We start from the raw sequence: 18,255 nt of genomic DNA, 5'->3' as shown, positions 1-18,255 counted from the left end.
AAACCAAAACACTGGTCGGATCTAGGAAGGCAGGGAGAGTTAAGGCAGAGGCATAGAAATTGCTCTTCCCCGCTCTCATCAATCCATGTCTATGGTTTTTAAGATAACTTGTTATGTAAAGTTATTTATTTATCTAAGATGCACCTAGACTGAATTTATCTGAAAAATAAAAAAGTCGATACAGTGGGGCCTTGACTTACGAGTGTCCCGACTAACGAGTTTTTTGAGATACCAGCTGTCTCTCGGCCGATTTTTTGCATTGAGTTGACAGAGTAATTTGAGTTACAAGCTCCTTAATGAGCTCCTTAACGAGCTCGGTCTCAAATCAAATTAAACTCGTAAGTCAAGGCCCCACTGTATTAAGAAAAAAATTGTAAATGGAAGATTATAAGAGAGGGTTTCGAATGCCAGCAAAAGTTACTGGTGTGCCATGTTTGGCACACGTGTCAGGGGTTGCCCACCCCTGATCTAGAGTGCATGGAAATCTTCCTTAGGTCTGGCAGGCAAAGTTTTGGTACAGAGTTACTTATATTTCCACATCTTTCCCTCAAATGTTACCCAATTAGACCAAACTTTCCAGAGAAATGAGAGATTTCTCTGTTATAACTAGAGGCCCAGTGCACAAATTCGTGCACGGGTGGGGTCCCTAGGCCTGGCCGGTGATCAAGGCCTATCAGGGGGGCTGGCCGGCCGGGGGGAGGGACCATGGGAGGTTGGCCAGCCAGCCCCCTGATTGGGCTGATGGGGGGGGGGGGGGCGGCAGCTGGGGGGAGGAGCTGCAGGAGGTTGGCAGGCGACGGGGGGGGGGGGGGGGGGGGGGGAGGGGCACAGGAGGTTGGCTGGCCCAGGGGAAGGGGTCGAGGGAGGTTGGCCAGCTGGGGGGAGGAGTTGACTGTGGAAGTGCACTGACTACCAGGGGCAGATCCTGAGTTGAGCGTCTGCCCCCTGGTGGTCAGTGTGCATCATAGCGACTGGTCAACAGGTTGTTCCGATCGTTTGGTCATAAATGGTCACTTAGGCTTTTATAGATAGAAATGTTTGAGACCTGCACTATCCAATAAGGAAGTCATTAACCCATAAGTGACACTTGAAATGTGATCAGTTCAAATTGAGATGCATTGTAAATGTAAGATATAGAGTATGAAAAAAATGTAAAACGTAATGATAATTATTATATAGATTATGTGTTGAAATGATAGTATTTTGTATATATGTTGTGTTAAATGAATTATGTTAATTTTGCCTGTTTCTTTTTACTTTTTAAAAAATGTGACTAGAAATTTTGAAATTACTTATGTCTATTATATTCCTATTGGACAGCACTGCTACAGAGTCCTATGAAGAGAGAACCCCAAAAGTACTCTAATAAGAACTTCTGTCATTTTTCCTTGTACTTTCATCCACCATTTTTTTTACAATGTCATAATTTTTGGTATGAGTTAATGCTGTACCACTGCAATGCACACAAATGTAAAGGGTATATCTCACATGGGTGAGGTTTTAAGGGTAGCATAAAAGGTGAAAGTTGAATATAGTCAAAATTACCCTTGAAAATCCCTTAGGAAGGCCTCAAGATGTCCCTGACACACCGTCTTTTATTAAGTTCGACCCAGACCATTTTTTGTCTAGTATTAGGGCAGATCCTTCTTTCTTCAATGAGACAAGTTGACCTAGTTGGTTTGTTTTTGGTGCCACACAATAGAAAAAATATGTCATAATGAAGCATAATTATATTTGGTGTTGGGACTTTGGGGACATATGAATTGGTGAGTGGAGATGTCACAGGGTGTGTTCCAGAAAGCAGACACAGACTGAGTTTAGCATTCAAGACATTTATTTTTTAAGATGTTATTGGCATCAAGACCTATGGGAGGGAGAGGTGGAGAGCAAGGAGTGGGTACAGAGAAATGTTGGGTTGTACTGCAGGCTCAAATACAGCCTCAATCAGCCCCAGAGGGAGCTCTGGAGCGAAAATGTCCCTAGAGAGTTGTCCCAACAGTAAACTTAACGCCCCAACTTCAATGATATGGGCTGCCCTGGGAAGGATATAACTATGGATGAGGTGGCTCTGCAATTCCTGGAAAGCTGATAGCTGAAAGCTGTCTCCAAGCAACACTACCACAGCTGGGGCAACGGGTCCTTCCTTGAAAGGAGATTCGTACAGTGCATTTAAGGTGTCACCATAGAAAATTGTTTTCTTTACTTCCCAGCATCCATTTCACCCTTCAAAACTGCTCGCTGAATTCCTTCTGAGCAATTATTTCTTTCACAGCATGGGCCTTCTTTATGGGATAGTAAATGATATGCCCTGCCCTCCTTCTGAAGTTAAAGATCAACTGAAGTCTCTTTTCATGAACTTTTGAATTTTGAACAAAATGAAAGAAGGATGAAAAAAAGCTTCACATTTTCACATTGCAGGATGGAGTCATCCTTGATGTCCTGGTTCCAGCCCTGTTTTCTCCAGATTCATATTCATTCTGTGAGCTGTTCAATATACTTCTAATTAATGCCCACCTTTATTTTGATGAACTTAGCCAATTTATTTTGTTTGCAACCAAATAACCCCAATTGATGCTGGCTCCACCACATTGAAGTATATGATCTTGAGTAAGTATCTCTGAGCCTTGGTTTTCTCACCCGCAATTTAGTACAATAAAATCTACCTTGCAGGGTAGAGCCGGGGTAAGAGATAGTGTATTGGACCAGAATTGTAATTAATAGTCTAAGGCAGTGGTCGGCAAACTGTGGCTCGGCAAATCGCGGCTCGCCAGCCACATGCAGCTCTTTGGCCCCTTCAGTGTGGCTCTTCCACAAAATACCGGCTCTTCCACAAAATACCGACTTCTGCGCATGGACCACAAAGTTTCAATCGCACTGTACATGTGCGCCCGCATGTGGTATTTTGTGGAAGAGCCACACGGAAGGGGCCAAAGAGCCGCATGTGGCTCGCGAGCTGCGGCTTGCCGACCACGGGTCTAAGGGGTTATAAAACGAATGAGAGGGGGTCAATAGGGAAAAGGGAGGACATATGTAAAACTTTCAACAATAAAGATTTAAAAGTAATAAATAAGACTAATGAGGACAGTCTCTGGCCCTACAGTTCATAATTTGAGTTACTCTACCAGAATGTCAAATGCCATATATGGTAAACATGGGAATAATGAGGATTTCTTGTTTGCCAAATTTCTTTTTTTTGGACTGGGCTTCATGTTGCCTCCTCTATACTGCTCTTCTCTAAAGGGCAGAGGGGGGTGATACCATTCATGACACTGAAGCATAAATTAACGTAATGCGGGAAGGGGATAAGTAATCTGTCTTCCAAGGAATGTTGGACCAATGGATAATTAGATGGTAAGTTAAAAAAAATACATCCGCCCTGGCCACTGTGGCTTAGTGGGTTGGGGCATCATTCCCTACATTAAAAGGTGGCAGATTCAGTTCCTAGTCAGGGCACATACCCAGGTTGAGGGTTCGATCTCCGGTTGGGGCATGTGCAGGAGAAACCTCTCTCAGTTTCTCTTTCTCTCTCTTTCCCACTCTATCTCAAAAATAAATAAATAAAATCTGTCCAAGGGAGTTTATAGAAAAATCCTTTGAAAAAGCCAATATCGGAGCCCTAGCCAGTTTGGCTCAGTGGATAGAGCATTAGCCCATGGACTGAAGGGTCCCAGGTTCAATTCCGGTCAAGGGCATGTACCTCGGTTGCAGGCTCCATTCCTGGCTTTGGTCAGGGCACATGTGGAAGGCAACCAATCAATGTGTTTTTCTCTCTCTCTCTCTCTCTCTCTCTCTCCCCATCCCTTCCACTCTCTCTAAAAACCAATAGAAAAATATCCTTGGGTGAGGATTAACAACAACAACAAAAGCTAATGTTGGTCTTTGGTTAGAGTGTTGGTCTTTGCTTAGAGCAGCCGTGGGCAAACTACGGCCTGCGGGCCGGATCCGGCCCGTTTGAAATGAATAAAACTAAAAAAAAAAAAAAGACCGTACCCTTTTATGTAATGATGTTTACTTTGAATTTATATTAGTTCACACAAACACTCCATCCATGCTTTTGTTCCGGCCCTCCGGTCCAGTTTAAGAACCCATTGTGGCCCTCGAGTCAAAAAGTTTGCCCACCCTTGGGTTACAGTGTTGGTCTTTGGTTAGAGTGTTGGCCTGAGCATCGAAGGGTCGTGGGTTCAATTCCCAGTCAAAGGCATACACCTGGGTTGCAGGTTCAATTCCCAGCCGGTCCGGGAATTGCCCTGACCAAGAATCAAATCTTGACCTCCTGGTTCATAGGTCAAACCTCAACCATTGAGCCACCCTGGCTGGGTAGATGCTGTAGCTTATAGACACTCCTCCCTTGTTCCTCCCAATCAGTCCTCACTGCCAATATCATAATACTTAAATCTTTTTAGTTGAATTATTTATGTCTTTGTCTTCCTTAGGCTACAAGTGAAAAAAGCAGAATGAAACATTGAATGATTACTACTGAAATATTTACAGATGGGAGGACATAATGTCTGGGATTTGTTTCAAAAAATGTGGGTAAGGGGCAAGAAGCTGGTGATGTAGATGGGACAGGGTTGGCCACAGGTAAATGTTTTGAAGGGCTGGGTTATGGTATATCAGGTTCATTACTTTATTCTGTACCAGAGGCCCAGCACACGAAATTCATGCATGGGTACTGTCCCTAGGGCTGGCCTGCAATCAGGGCCATCTTCCCTGGCTGCTGGCAGCTGGCCCCACCCCCTGCCACCACCCATCCCCAGTTCCCCGTTCCCTATCAGGCGATAGGAGCCTGCCGGCAGGGTAGGGGGAAGAGACCAAGAGGTTGGCCGTTCCCGCCACTCGCTGGCCCTGCCCCCCACTACCAGTTGCCCTCTGGGTGGGGCAACCAGCAGGGCAGGGGCCTTGGCATGGCACCACCTGTGTCCACTGCCACCCATCCCCAGTTCCTCATTCCCCATTGGGTGATCGGAGTTTGCCTGGGGGAAGGACCAGGAGGTTGGCTGGCAGGCCCCAATTAGGTGATGCCTGTGGGCTGGGGCAGCTCCTGCATTGAGTGTCTGCCCCCTGGTGGTCAGTGCGCATCATAGTGACTGGTCGTTTTGCCATCTGGTTGATTTGCATATTACGCTTTTGTATATATAGATATTTTGTATATGTTTTAAAATTTATATGTTTTTTAAAATTGTATGATTATGACTAGTTAAAATGTGTATGCATAAAGCAAAGACTGGGGAAGAGAACACAAAAATGAAGAGTTTTGATAGCTGTTAGAGTAGTTGAACTATGGGTGAATTATTTTTTTATTTTTATTTTTTTTAAAATACATTTTATTGATTTTTTACAGAGAGGAAGGGAGAGGGACAGAGAGCCAGAAACATCAATGAGAGAGAAACATTGATCAGCTGCCTCCTGCATGCCCTCCACTGGGGATGTGTCCGCAACCAAGGTACATGCCCTCGACCGGAATCGAACCTGGGACCCTTGAGTCCACAGGCTGATGCTCTATCCACTGAGCCAAACCGGTTCTGGCATGAATTATTTTTTAATTGCACTTAATATTATTCTAATTTTTTTCAATAAATGAAAATCCAAAGGAAAGAAAACACACACACACACACACACACACACACGGGCACAACTTCTTTGAAGATAAGGAACAGCAATATGCTGAAGCTGGCTTGTATCAGATTGAAAGGACTGATTGTTAAATTTTCAGGAATTTTGCATCCTGGTTAACATCACATGTGTATTGAACTTGACCATGGTGGGGATATTTACACCTTTTAAATCAGCAAACACTAGAAATCAGTACTTCCAAGAACCAGTTGTTAGAATTTTCCACAGGTAAGGACTGTATCATATGCTTTCCTGCCTAGAATTATCTAAAGATCCTGAAATTAATGGGTAGGTACTTATCAATTATTATTATTCTATACATACTTAATGAGGTCCTGGGCAAGACGCTGTGATAGGCACTTTGGGGATTCACAGTATTATTTAAAAAAGAGAAGGCTATTCTAAACTTTGTGAGATACCATATACATAAGAGATTACAAGAAAAATATAGCAAAAAGTGCAATGCTCAGTCATCTGTAAGAACTGTAGTTAGCAAACAGCCTCCAACTGTTAGTGCCTTTAGGATCCACCTTAGTTTTCTGAGTGTACACATTAATGCGTAGATTTTTATGGTACATACCTTATTTCTCAACTAGAGGCCCGGTGCACAAATTTGTGCACCAGTGGAGTCCCTCAGCCTGGCCTGCGTGATTGGGCTGAAACCGGCTCTCCAACATCTCCTTGCAATAAAATTATACAAAATACAAAGAGAACTACAGTGACAGGAAGCAGATCAGCTGTCTAGAAACAAAATGGAAAAGGGAGAGAGGAATTAAAAGGTATGAGGCCCTGGCAGGGTGGCTCAGTTGGTTGTCACATCATCCTATACACCAAAAGGATTGCAAGAGGGTACAGGCCAGGCTGAGGGACCCCACCAGTGCACAATCAGAGCCGGGAAGGGATGTGGGATGTTGTCCAGCGGGGAGGGACCGCAGGAGGGCTCCAGGGCATGTTTGGCCCATCTCGTTCAGTCCTGATCGGCCAGACCCCAGCAGCAAGCTAACCTACCAGAGTATCTGCCCCCTGGTGGTCAGTGCACATCATAGTGAGTGATTAAGCAGCTTTAGCATATCAGTAGCATATTCGGTTTGATTGGTTGAATGGATGACCAGACAACCAGACACTTGGCATATTAGGCTTTTATTATATAGGATAACACTTATTTTTAAAATAGGAAATATGACAAATATGTCAAATATGACTTCTATTGTTAAATGTTTTCCTGCAAGGCCTAATGCAATAAGATAAGAAAAATAAATAAAAGGTATAACTTTTTTTTTTTTTAGAGAGAGTGGGGGGAAGGGAAAAAGAGAGAGGGAGAGAGAGAAACATTGATCGGTTGTCTCCTGTACGAGCCCCTGAATATGAATGTGCCCTGTAGGTATGTAGGTATGTGCCCTGAATAGGAATTGAACCTACAACCTTTTGGTGTATAGGATGATGTGACAACCAACTGAGCCACCCTGCCAGGGCCTCATACCTTTTAATTCCTCTCTCCCTTTTCCATTTTGTTTCTAGACAGCTGATCTGCTTCCTGTCACTGTATTTCTGTTTGTATTTTGTATAATTTTATACAAGTTAATTCAAACAATATGTATTCTTTTTTTCCCCCTGGTAGTGTTCATTTAGCATGATTATTTTGAGATTCATCCACTTTTTATTGCTGAGTAGTATTCCATTTTGTGGATATATCAAAAATTTGCTTATCCATACACCTGCTGATGGACATTTGAGCTATTTCCAGTTTTTTTGCTATTACAAATAATTCATCTATAAACACTCATATGCAGGTTTTTGTATGAATATATGCTTTCATGTCTTTCAGACAAACACCTACGTATGGATTGACTGGGTCATACAGTAATTATTTGTCTATTCTAAGCTTTGGCTCTACATCTAAAAGTATCACGTTGCCCTAGCTGGTTTGGCTCAGTGGATAGAGCATCAGCCTGTGGACCGAAGGGTCCCAGGTTCGATTTTGGACAAGGGTACATGCCCAAGTCTATTTCCAGTAGGGGGTGTGCAGGAGGCAGCCAATCAATGATTCGCTTTCATCATTGATGTTTCTATCTCTCTCTTTCTCTCCCTTCCTCTCTGAAATCAATAAAAATATGTTTTAAAAATAGTTTATGTAAAAGTATCACCTTTATTTTCTTTTTACTCACCTAACCAATTTAGTATTGTTGTATTTTTATTTTTTAATTATTAAAACATCTATTTTCTCCCCAAATAAACAACTCAGAAACAAAAATCACGGTCTGCTTGGTATTCCTTCTCTTTTAAGTAAGCATGCACATGGGAAATTACAAAGACTTGATGTGGTCCCATAATGCCAAAGCCAATTTACTCCTATAGGAGGCAGTGGTAAACACACAACCACATCTAGGGGTACAGGGTAGGAGTGTGGGGAAAGAAGGGAGCTGGTAATCATCGTTATCCAAAGAAATAACTTCGTAATGGTGGAATTTCAGAGGCCATAGGGGGTGTCATTTCTGGGGTGTGGATAAAAATGAACAAGTTAACTTTGGTCTAGAAAGTGAGCCAGCCTGCAGAAATTCTGGGAGGCTGTCGGGAAATAGGCAAATCGCCCAGAATGACAGGAATCCTGGGAAGACAGTCTTGTGCCACTATCTACCCTTTTTCCTGACCTTCTGTTTCCTGTTTTGTTTTGTTGGTTTTGTTTTGTTTTTTGTTAATCCTCACCCAAGGATATTTTTTCCATTGATTTTTAGGGAGAGTAGAAGGGAGGGTGAAGGGAGGAAGAGAGAGAGAGAGAGAGGAGAGAGAGAAGAGAGACACAGATTGGTTGCCTCCCATAGGAGCCCTGATTAGGTGACTAGGGTGGGGATGGAACCTGCAACCCAGGTGTGTGCCCTTGACTGGGAATCATACCCAAGACCCTTTAGTGCGAGGGCTGATGCTCTAACAATTTAGAAACACCGTCCAGGGCTGTTTCCTGTCTTTATCCACTTTAAAAAAACAATTGAGATCCAGTTTCTTTTAATTTTGTGCGTGCATTAAGATATACATAATAGCCTGGCCAGTGTGGCTTAGTTGGTTGAGCATCGTCCTATGCACCAGGAGGTCACTGGTTTGATTCCTGGTTAGGACACATGCCTGGGTTACGAGTTGTGAGTGTACAGGAGGCAGCCAATAGATTTTCTATCTCTCTTCCCCTCTTCTTCCTCTTTCTGAAATCAATAAAAAATATTTTTAAATAAAAAGAATACATAATATAAAGTAAACCATTTTAAGTGGTTCAGTGGCATAAAATATATTCATGATGTGCAACCATCACTACTATCCATTTGCAGAATTTTTAAATCATTCCAAATGGAAAGTCTGTACCCATTAAACAATAGCTCTCCATTCCTTTGTACTTTCTGTCTCTAAGAATTTACTCATTCTAGGTACCTCATATAAGTGGAATCATACAGTATTTGTCCTTTTGTGCCAGGCTTATTTCACTTAACAGAACATTTTCCAGGTTCACCCATTTGGTAGCATGTATCAGAATTTCATTCCTTTTTAAGGCTGACTGATATTCCATTGTATGTATATACCACATTTTGTTTCTATTCATCTGTTGATGGAACTTGTATTGTTTCCCTCTTTTGGCTACTTATTTCATGTCTTTAAAAAAGTATTTTCCCCTGGCCAATGTGGCTCAGCAGTCTATTTGGCTTTTCCAGCTTACTTTTCCTTTTTTTTTAAATCTGTTTTTAAAATTTAAATTCTTTATTGTTTAAGGTATTACATAAGTCTCCTTTCCCCCCTCACCACCTCACTATCTGTGTTCATTGGTTATGCTCATATGCATGCATACAAGTCCTTTGGCTGATCTCTTACCTCCTCACCCTCTGCCTTCCCGCATAGGTTGGACAGTCTATTCAATGCTTCTATGACTCTGGTTCTACTTTTGTTCATCACTTTATGTTGCTCATTATATGTAGAAAGCTTACATAGTGTTTTTTATTGTAGCTATTTCACTCCTTATTTCCTCTTGATTCTTGCATATGGTGTTGATTTTCTCACCCATCTGTTTATGAACTGTATGACCCTTATTTTGAGTTCTTTTTCTGACATATTGCACACCTCCGTTTCATTTAGTTCCTTTTCTGGTGATTTTTCCTTTTTTTCCTTTGGGGGTTGTTCTTCTGTCTCCCCATTTTTGCTCTTACTGAAGGATCTAGGTGTTGAGTCAAGTGGGACCTGTGGCTGCAGCAGTGGGCTTGGTGGTGGGTCACATGGTGGTGACAGTAGATGCTCCTTGGGTGGTCATGGGCAGAGACTGTCCCACGGACATGGTCATGGCAGCTGCTGCTGGCACAGCTTTTCATGCAGTCATTAAAGTGAAGGTTTCCAGATACTCCAGCCCTGTTTTCTGATGCTCTTAGTCTTTTATGAGGAATTAAGGACTCCAATCAGGGCTACAGAAGACACTGAGAGTTGTCTGGCAGAAGGCACTAGCCATTGTCCTGAAGCCGATTATTATCCCAGCTTACTTTCCTTAAGACCAGGTTTACTTCAATCACCCCTCATTCCACAAATGTTTGATGGCTCCCCAAAGTGTTTAGAAGCATGCTATTGGGTGTTCGATGGAAAAAGAGTTTTGTGGTCTGGTGAATCTGGTAAATGCTGTTTCAACACAGTTAAAAAAAGATTTCTTCAAAGTGGAAGAGCTGGTCTTTAAAGTGGCAATATGCTAAGTGTCAAGGTAAAATAGGTACAAATCTGTAAGAATATTTTTTATCCTCACCTGAGGATATGTTTATTCATTTTAGAGAGAGAGAGGAAGGGAAAGACAGCAAGAAATGATGTGAGAGAGAAACATCAACTGTTTGCCTCCCATATGCACCCTGACCAGGAATTGAACCTGAAACCTCTTAGTGTACTGGATGATGCTACAACCAATTGAGCCACCGGCCAGGGCTGTAAGAATTTCAACTGAGCCTCCTGGCCATGGCTGTAAGAATTTTTATGAGTTTATTTGAGTCAAACTGACAACAACTGCCAGGAAACAAAATCTCAATGGATTGAGAAAATGCTACAGAAAATAGCTGTTTTGCACCTTATTTTATACATTAGAATCAGAGGAGAAGCTGTAAGGGGACTACATGAAATCCATTGGTGATAGGTTAGGGAGGAAGGAGAAAGCATAGTGTGGAAATCTCTGAGATTGGATAAAAAGTAAAAGGGATACTTCTTTTACATTGTTAGGCATGGGATAGTTAACAATGAACATTTATAGCACATAGAGATGGTATGTGGGAGAACGAGATAACAATGAGGGATTCTCTGGTCTCCTGCACCTGTTTTGCCCTAAGGGGTCTGGAAAAAGATTACCCTGACATTCCAAAAGTATGTTATCAGAGATATACCAAAAGATAATAGACATACTCAGCTAAGGTAAAGATTGACCTTTGTCAAAGTAGATACCAGCCTAGGACATGGCTACTTGCCATGACTTACTTTTAGCTAGGAAGTTTTAATTTCAGACCATCCTATGTGGTTACTTTAGGTCTCTTGAGTTTGTAAGGCTTCCCATGCATGCCGCCCCTGTGCTTGTCAGGTTTAGTATGTGGCCCCTTTTTCGTCCCATGAGACAGGATAGTAAGCCAGGACAAGCGGAATAAGGAAACTAAGATAGATAGTTAAAGGTCCAAGCAGTTTATAGCCATTTAGTTAGTAAATTGCAAAATCCTATCTTCCCTGAACCAAGAACGCTTAAGAGTGTCATTTGGGCACATTTGCATAAAACTTATGAATATTCTATTGAAATCCTCCCTTAAGACCTCTCTTAAACTCCCAGCCTTTAAAACCCTTGAAAAAAACAAAAGTTCCAGCACCTAGTCTCCCTCCTAGGAGCACTCCCTCACTTTTCCCTTCCTCCTTTCCTTCCCCCACAGGCATGCATCCCTTAAACACTAAAGGACCCCCAAAAGCTAGCAATCAGGGAGCAATGGGCAGCAGCAACTCCTCTTGGGCTAACCTCCTGACCTTGTCCCTAAGGCCCCCTTTTTTCTGACTTAAAAATATGTTTTTATTTTATTTTTTAAAAATATATTTTCATTTTAGAGAGAGAGGAAGGGAGAGGGAGAGATAGAAACATCGATCGGCTGCCTCCTGCACACCCTCTACCAGGGATCAAACCCAAAACCTGGGCATGTGCCCTGACTGGGAATCCAACCACATCAAACCAGGGACCTCTTGGTGCATGGAACAATGCTCAACCAACTGAGCAAACCAGCCGGGCTTTTCTGACTTCTTAGTGAGCCAAAGCAGCCCAGCCTAGGCTCATTCCCTCACCTAGTCCCTGTTGCTTCTTCTATTCTAGGCTCTTCCTTGTTTCATTGTCTCCAGCTTTAATAAACGTCCTCTAAAAATCACTTGATCTCGTTTTGTGACGTCTTTCCTGCAAGAACCCACATACTACTGGCTGGCTGTAGACAGTAATGCATAAGGGAATTTCTAAGAGGGTGGGGAGAGAAGGTGTGTAGTTCTCAATTTATTTTGACAATGCAATCTTTCTTTTGAGGAACTCTATGACATTCTCAGAATGATACCATTGTAATTAACTAGTTATTAATAGCAGGAAAGGAGCAAAGGGAAGGTCAAATATAGGCTTGTCATTTGGACAGCTTCACCAGGAAGCTAAAGCTGTACGCTCAGCCAACAGATTGCTGGGGGAAGGGACTAGACAGGGAGGAGTAGACTCATGTCCAGTAAAGTTGGGGGGACACAGGGAAGGTACTTACTTATCAGTTACACCAGGGAACAGATCATTGGCCAGAATGGGTACGGCCACGGCAAGAGTGGGTAAAATTGGGGTACTTAATTCCCTGAACAAAGAAGCTCCCTCTCTTCTGCCTTTTGGTTTCTCTTGGTTCCCCTTATGTACTTAGGACTCTTATTGGTCAGGGTGAGCTCTCCTGCAGATACCCACATGGTCCATTTCTTGTCTATTGCTGCTGTAACAAATGACCACAAACTTGGTGATGTGGGTCTCACTGAGCTAAAATGGACACAATGGACTAATGGACTATAACTAGCCTGATGCTGAACTGGACCCAGCTGCAACATGGACTGGAAAGTCTGGACACTGGCCTTGCTTTTAGTTTTACTGAAATCCCAGCTACACTTCTTCTATGACTGGAACGGGACATTGGAAACCCAGGGATGTAATTCCACACAAATAAAAATCACTTGTCCTCCCATGCAAGTCTCAGAAAATTATTTTTCTTGAGATATAGTAAGGATCCTACCCCTAGCACCCAGTAGGGAAGAGAACACCCGAATTTCTCCGATAACAAGAACATACATTGAGAAACAATGACTTAAGGGGAAAAGTTCATAATTATTCTTCCGGCATTATTGGCCTTGCTCAACATGTTCTTATCATCTAATTTCCTAAAATGAGTTTCCTTCCTTGCTTCTTCCTTCAGGGGTCAATGCTAGTTCCTCCTCCTCCTCCTTCTCCTTCTCCTCTAGGGAGTTCTTTCTAATTCTTTGTCTCTCTGACCTGTGGAACTTATCACCAGAACTTTCATTATTTACTCCTTCAGAACTGTCTAGTTATTGATATTCTTCTTTTCTTGGGCCCATGTTGTGTACCTACCTGAGTAGTGCTAGGACTGTGTAGTGCAAATATTTAACTGCTTGAATAATATTGTGCTTCTTTTCCAATGTGGATAATATTCACCCTCGAGCAAGGAAGAATCTAGGCCTTAGACAAACCTTCTATTGCTTTACACTGTCGCAGAAAGCATTGAAAATGGTGCTGTATTAGTTGTCTAATGCTGCTGTAACAAATGACCACACACTTGGTGATGTGGATCTCACTGAGCTAAAATTAAGGGTGGTGTTCCTTCTGGGGACCTTAGGGAAAAATCCATTTCCTTGCCTTTCCCTTCTTCTAGAAGCCTTTGCATTCCCAGGCTCCTGGCCCCCTTCCTCCATCTTCAAAGCCACAAGTGCTAGTTGAGGCTGTTAAAGGACAAAATTCAATTTCAAGATCTAATTGGTTTTATATTAAGCAATTCATGAATCAGGCAGCATCTCATCTAGCAACTAGAAAGGAGCTTTAAGGGGTTGTTCAAACTAAAAGATTTTTATAGGCAGAAGGGATATTATCAGCAAAAGCAAAGAAAGGATTATTTTGTCCAGCCCGTGTGGCTCAGTGTTTTGAGTGTTGACCTATGAACCAGGAAGTTTCGATTCTCGGTCAGGGCACATGCCTGGGTTTCTTTTGGGCTTGGTTCCCAGTAGAGAGCTTGCAGGAGACAGTTGATCAATGATTCTCTCTCATCATTGATGTTTCTACCTCTCTCTGCCTCTCCCTTCCTCTCTGAAATAAATACAAACATACCTATATATATGATTATTTTTAGGTCAGGCCACATTCTTTTGGGCAAAGGAAATGAAAGGGGTTCTATCATGTAGATCACCTACCTCTCTGGCATTGATGATCAGGAGATTCCAGACTCACTGATTTAAAATTCTACTTCTGGGAGAGGCAGAAACTGCAATTAGGGTAGTAAGTTTTTGTTTGGTGACATGGCTTAGCAAAACTGACTCCATTTCGGCCCATTGTTTCTTTATTTTATTAAATAAATATATGATCCATTTTTATTTTTTTATTTTCTAAAATATATTTTTATTGCCCTAGCCAGGTTGGCTTAATGGATAGAGCATCGGCCTGCAGAGTGAAGGGTCCTGGGTTCAATTCTAGTCAAGGACATGCACCTAGGTTGCAAGCTTAATCCCTGGCCCTGGTGGGGGCCCATGCTAGAGGCAACCAATTGGTATGGCACTCTCACATCGATGTTTCTTCTTCTTTGTCTCTCCCACTCCTTTCCACTCTCTCTAAAAAAAAAATCAATGGACAAATATCCTCAGGTGAGGATTAACTAATATATATATATATATATATATATATATACGCACACACACACACACACACACATATGTATATGTATATATATTCATTTCAGAAAGGAAGGGAGAGGGAGAGAGAGATAGAAACATCAATGATGAGCCCTAGCCGGTTTGGCTCAGTGAATAAAGCAATGGCCTGCAAACTTGAGGGTCCGGGGTTTGATTCCTGTCAAGGACACATGCCTGAGTTGTGGGCTCGATCCCCAGTACAGGAGGCAGCTGATAAATGATTCTCTCTCATCATTGATGTTTCTCTCTCTCCCTCTCCCTTCCTTTCTGAAATCTCCTTCCTCTTTGAAATCAATAAAAATATATTTTTTTAAAAAAGAAACATCAATGATGAGAATCATTGACTGGCTGCCTCCTGCACGCCCAGGGGAATTGAGCAGCAACCTGGGCATGTGCCCTGACCATGCATGGGAGTCAAATCATGATCTCCTGGTTCATAGGTCCATGTTCAACCACTGAGCCACACCAGTGGGGTCTGTCTTTCTTCCTTTTCTTTTCTTCCTTCCTTTTTCTTTTCTTTTCTTTTCTTTTCTTTTCTTTTCTTTTCTTTTCTTGCCTTGCCTTGCCTTGCCTTGCCTTGCCTTGCCTTGCCTTGCCCTGCCCTGCCCTGCCCTGCCCTGCCCTGCCCTGCCCTGCCCTGCCCTGCCCTGCCCTGCCCTGCCCTGCCCTGCCCTGCCCTGCCCTGCCCTGCCCTGCCCTGCCCTGCCCTGCCCTGCCCTGCCCTGCCCTGCCCTGCCCTGCCCTGCCCTGCCCTGCCCTGCCCTGCCCTGCCCTGCCCTGCCCTGCCCTGCCCTGCCCTGCCCTGCCCTGCCCTGCCCTGCCCTGCCCTGCCCTGCCCTGCCCTGCCCTGCCCTGCCCTGCCCTGCCCTGCCCTGCCCTGCCCTGCCCTGCCCTGCCCTGCCCTGCCCTGCCCTGCCCTGCCCTGCCCTGCCCTGCCCTGCCCTGCCCTGCCCTGCCCTGCCCTGCCCTGCCCTGCCCTGCCCTGCCCTGCCCTGCCCTGCCCTGCCCTGCCCTGCCCTGCCCTGCCCTGCCCTGCCCTGCCCTGCCCTGCCCTGCCCTGCCCTGCCCTGCCCTGCCCTGCCCTGCCCTGCCCTGCCCTGCCCTGCCCTGCCCTGCCCTGCCCTGCCCTGCCCTGCCCTGCCCTGCCCTGCCCTGCCCTGCCCTGCCCTGCCCTGCCCTGCCCTGCCCTGCCCTGCCCTGCCCTGCCCTGCCCTGCCCTGCCCTGCCCTGCCCTGCCCTGCCCTGCCCTGCCCTGCCCTGCCCTGCCCTGCCCTGCCCTGCCCTGCCCTGCCCTGCCCTGCCCTGCCCTGCCCTGCCCTGCCCTGCCCTGCCCTGCCCTGCCCTGCCCTGCCCTGCCCTGCCTTGCCTTGCCTTGCCTTGCCTTGCCTTGCCTTGCCTTGCCTTGCCTTGCCTTGCCTTGCCTTGCCTTGCCTTGCCTTCCCTTCCCCTTCCCCTTCCCCTTCCCCTTCCCCTTCCCCTTCCCCTTCCCCTTTCCCTTTCTTTCCTTTCCCTTTCTTTCCTTTCCCTTTCTTTCCTTTCCCTTCCTTTCCTTTCCCTTCCTTTCCTTTCCCTTCCTTTCCCTTTCTTTCCTTTCCCTTTCTTTCCTTTCCCTTTCTTTTTTCTTTCTTTCTTTCTTTCTTTCTTTCTTTCTTTCTTTCTTTCTTTCTTTCTTTCTTTCTTTCTTTCTTTCTTTCTTTCTTTTTCTTCTTTCTTCCTTAAAAAAATACGCATTTTTTTTTAAGAGGCCAAAGTGTGAGGAAATAAGCCTTTATTTGAGATCCAAAAGAACAGCTATTAGGGAAGGACCGATTCAGAAAGAAACCCAAATAGGGTTTTGATTAGGAGATGAAGGCAAGAGATATTTATGAGAAAGGGAAGGGGAATGATTATTTGAATAGAAGGAAGGAATTTTCTATAGGTGCATGATTACTAACATAGTGATGCTAATTCTAAAGAATATCTTTAATTTTCACTCCAGTGTTCATTTCTGCTTTCCTGTTAGCTTTGCAAACAGTTGTTTGGAATACAGTGCTGCTTTAGGCCCAATCCAAAGGTTATTTTGACCAGTTTCAACATCCCAAAGGTTTGAGGAGTAACGCATGCTAGGTAGTTCCTCTGGGATGCCAGCTACAACTCCATTTTGAAGTGGCTCTGTTTATTACTTTTTATAAGGCCTTCTCACACCACATCACGACCTCCTCTGACTTCATTTTCCACTTTTAAGGACCCTTGTGACGATATCAGGCCCAACTGGAGAATCAGGGTAATCTCACTATTTTAAAATCAGTTGATTTGCCCTGGCCAGGTGGCTCAGCTGGTTGGAGCATAAAGTGCATCATAAAGTTTTCAGGTTCAATTTCTGGTCAAGGCATGTATCTAGGTTGCAGGTTCAATCCCAGGTCAGGGCGTGTATGTGAGGCAACCAATCCATGTTTCTCTTTCCCTCTCTTTCCCTCCCTTCCTCTCTCTAAACATATCATCCAGTGAGGATTACAAAACAATCAGTTTATTTGCAACCTTAATTCCCCTTTGATTTGCCCCCAGTTCCCAGGAACTGGGAAGAGAACATTTTTGGGGAGCCATCATTCTGCTTATTAGCCATCACCTTTGCTCAAAAGTCTAAATTGAGGGTTTGCATATAGGTGATATGGGCGGTGGGGGGGGGGGGGGGGGGGATTTGGCAATAAATGGGAAAAGTTTTTGGAATAATAACTGTAAATATAGAGAGGCCCTGCTGCATGATCTTTGGCAAATTGCTTTAGTATCCACATTTCTGCTGAAATGGAAATTGCCATCTTTGCTCTGTGTCAAATTATTTAATTATGTAAATGAGTTTAACTTAGAGCAGTGATTTTCAACTTTTTTCATTTCATGGCATACACAAATTACTAAAATTCTACAGCATGCCCAAAACTGTATTATATTTTTTGCCAATCTGACAAAAAATATTAGGTATAATTTTGATTCATTCAAATCAGATGGCTATTGTTGCGTTGGCTGTTGTCATTTTAAAATTTGACAATCTAAGGGAAAAGAGGTCAGTGCCCCCAACTATAGTCAGTTACTGCACATTTAAAAAATTCTTGCAGCACACCAGTTTGCTGTGGCACACAGGTCAAAAATTGCTGGCTTAGAGGATGTGGATCAAGAAGTTCTTGATGAATCTTGATAAGGAGGGTGGGTGAAATTCTCTGAATGACATCTGAAAATAGTTTGAGAGACTTTGGAGGAAAGTGAGTAAAAAGAGCCCGCTCTTGAATAAAGTTGGGAGGTTGAAAATTCTAGAAAAAGGAATCAAATTAATCCAAGCTTTTCAATTAAGGTTTGAGGAAAAGGGCCCAGGTTTAAAAAAGGGAGAAGTGAATAGGGTGTTTAGGAGGCACCCAGGTGACAGAAAGTACAGGATTGAAGGGGTACATTTGTGAGATCTTTGTAGGCAAAGGGTTAAATTTTATGAAACTCCCTTCACATATATATGTGTATATATATATATATATATATATATATATATTTGTCATAACAATTATCACTTGGTGAATAAATAAAAGAATTAAAAGTGTTGGTCAGAAAAATGTAAATGAAATGGTGCAGGTTCCACCGAGATTTGAACTCGGATCGCTGGATTCAGAGTCCAGAGTGCTAACCATTACACCATGGAACCACCACATGTGGAAGGGCGCCTTCGGCTCCCTAATT

At 43.6% G+C, this 18,255-nt stretch overlaps 1 non-coding gene across 1 annotated transcript; it reads right to left on the bottom strand.

Annotated features, from left to right (window-relative positions):
- Positions 1-18,148: 18,148 nt before the first annotated feature.
- TRNAQ-CUG (transfer RNA glutamine (anticodon CUG)) lies at positions 18,149-18,220 on the bottom strand. The gene has a single exon. It is a non-coding gene; the product is annotated as a tRNA-Gln (tRNA).
- Between the last annotated feature and the right edge of the window lie 35 nt (positions 18,221-18,255).

Source organism: Myotis yumanensis, unplaced genomic scaffold (genome assembly GCF_028538775.1).
Source record: "Myotis yumanensis isolate MYYU_CA2020_CCGP unplaced genomic scaffold, mMyoYum1.0.hap1 SCAF_1, whole genome shotgun sequence".
In the NCBI taxonomy this organism is placed as follows: Eukaryota; Metazoa; Chordata; class Mammalia; order Chiroptera; family Vespertilionidae; genus Myotis; species Myotis yumanensis.
This window is presented reverse-complemented; position numbering and strand designations above follow the sequence as displayed.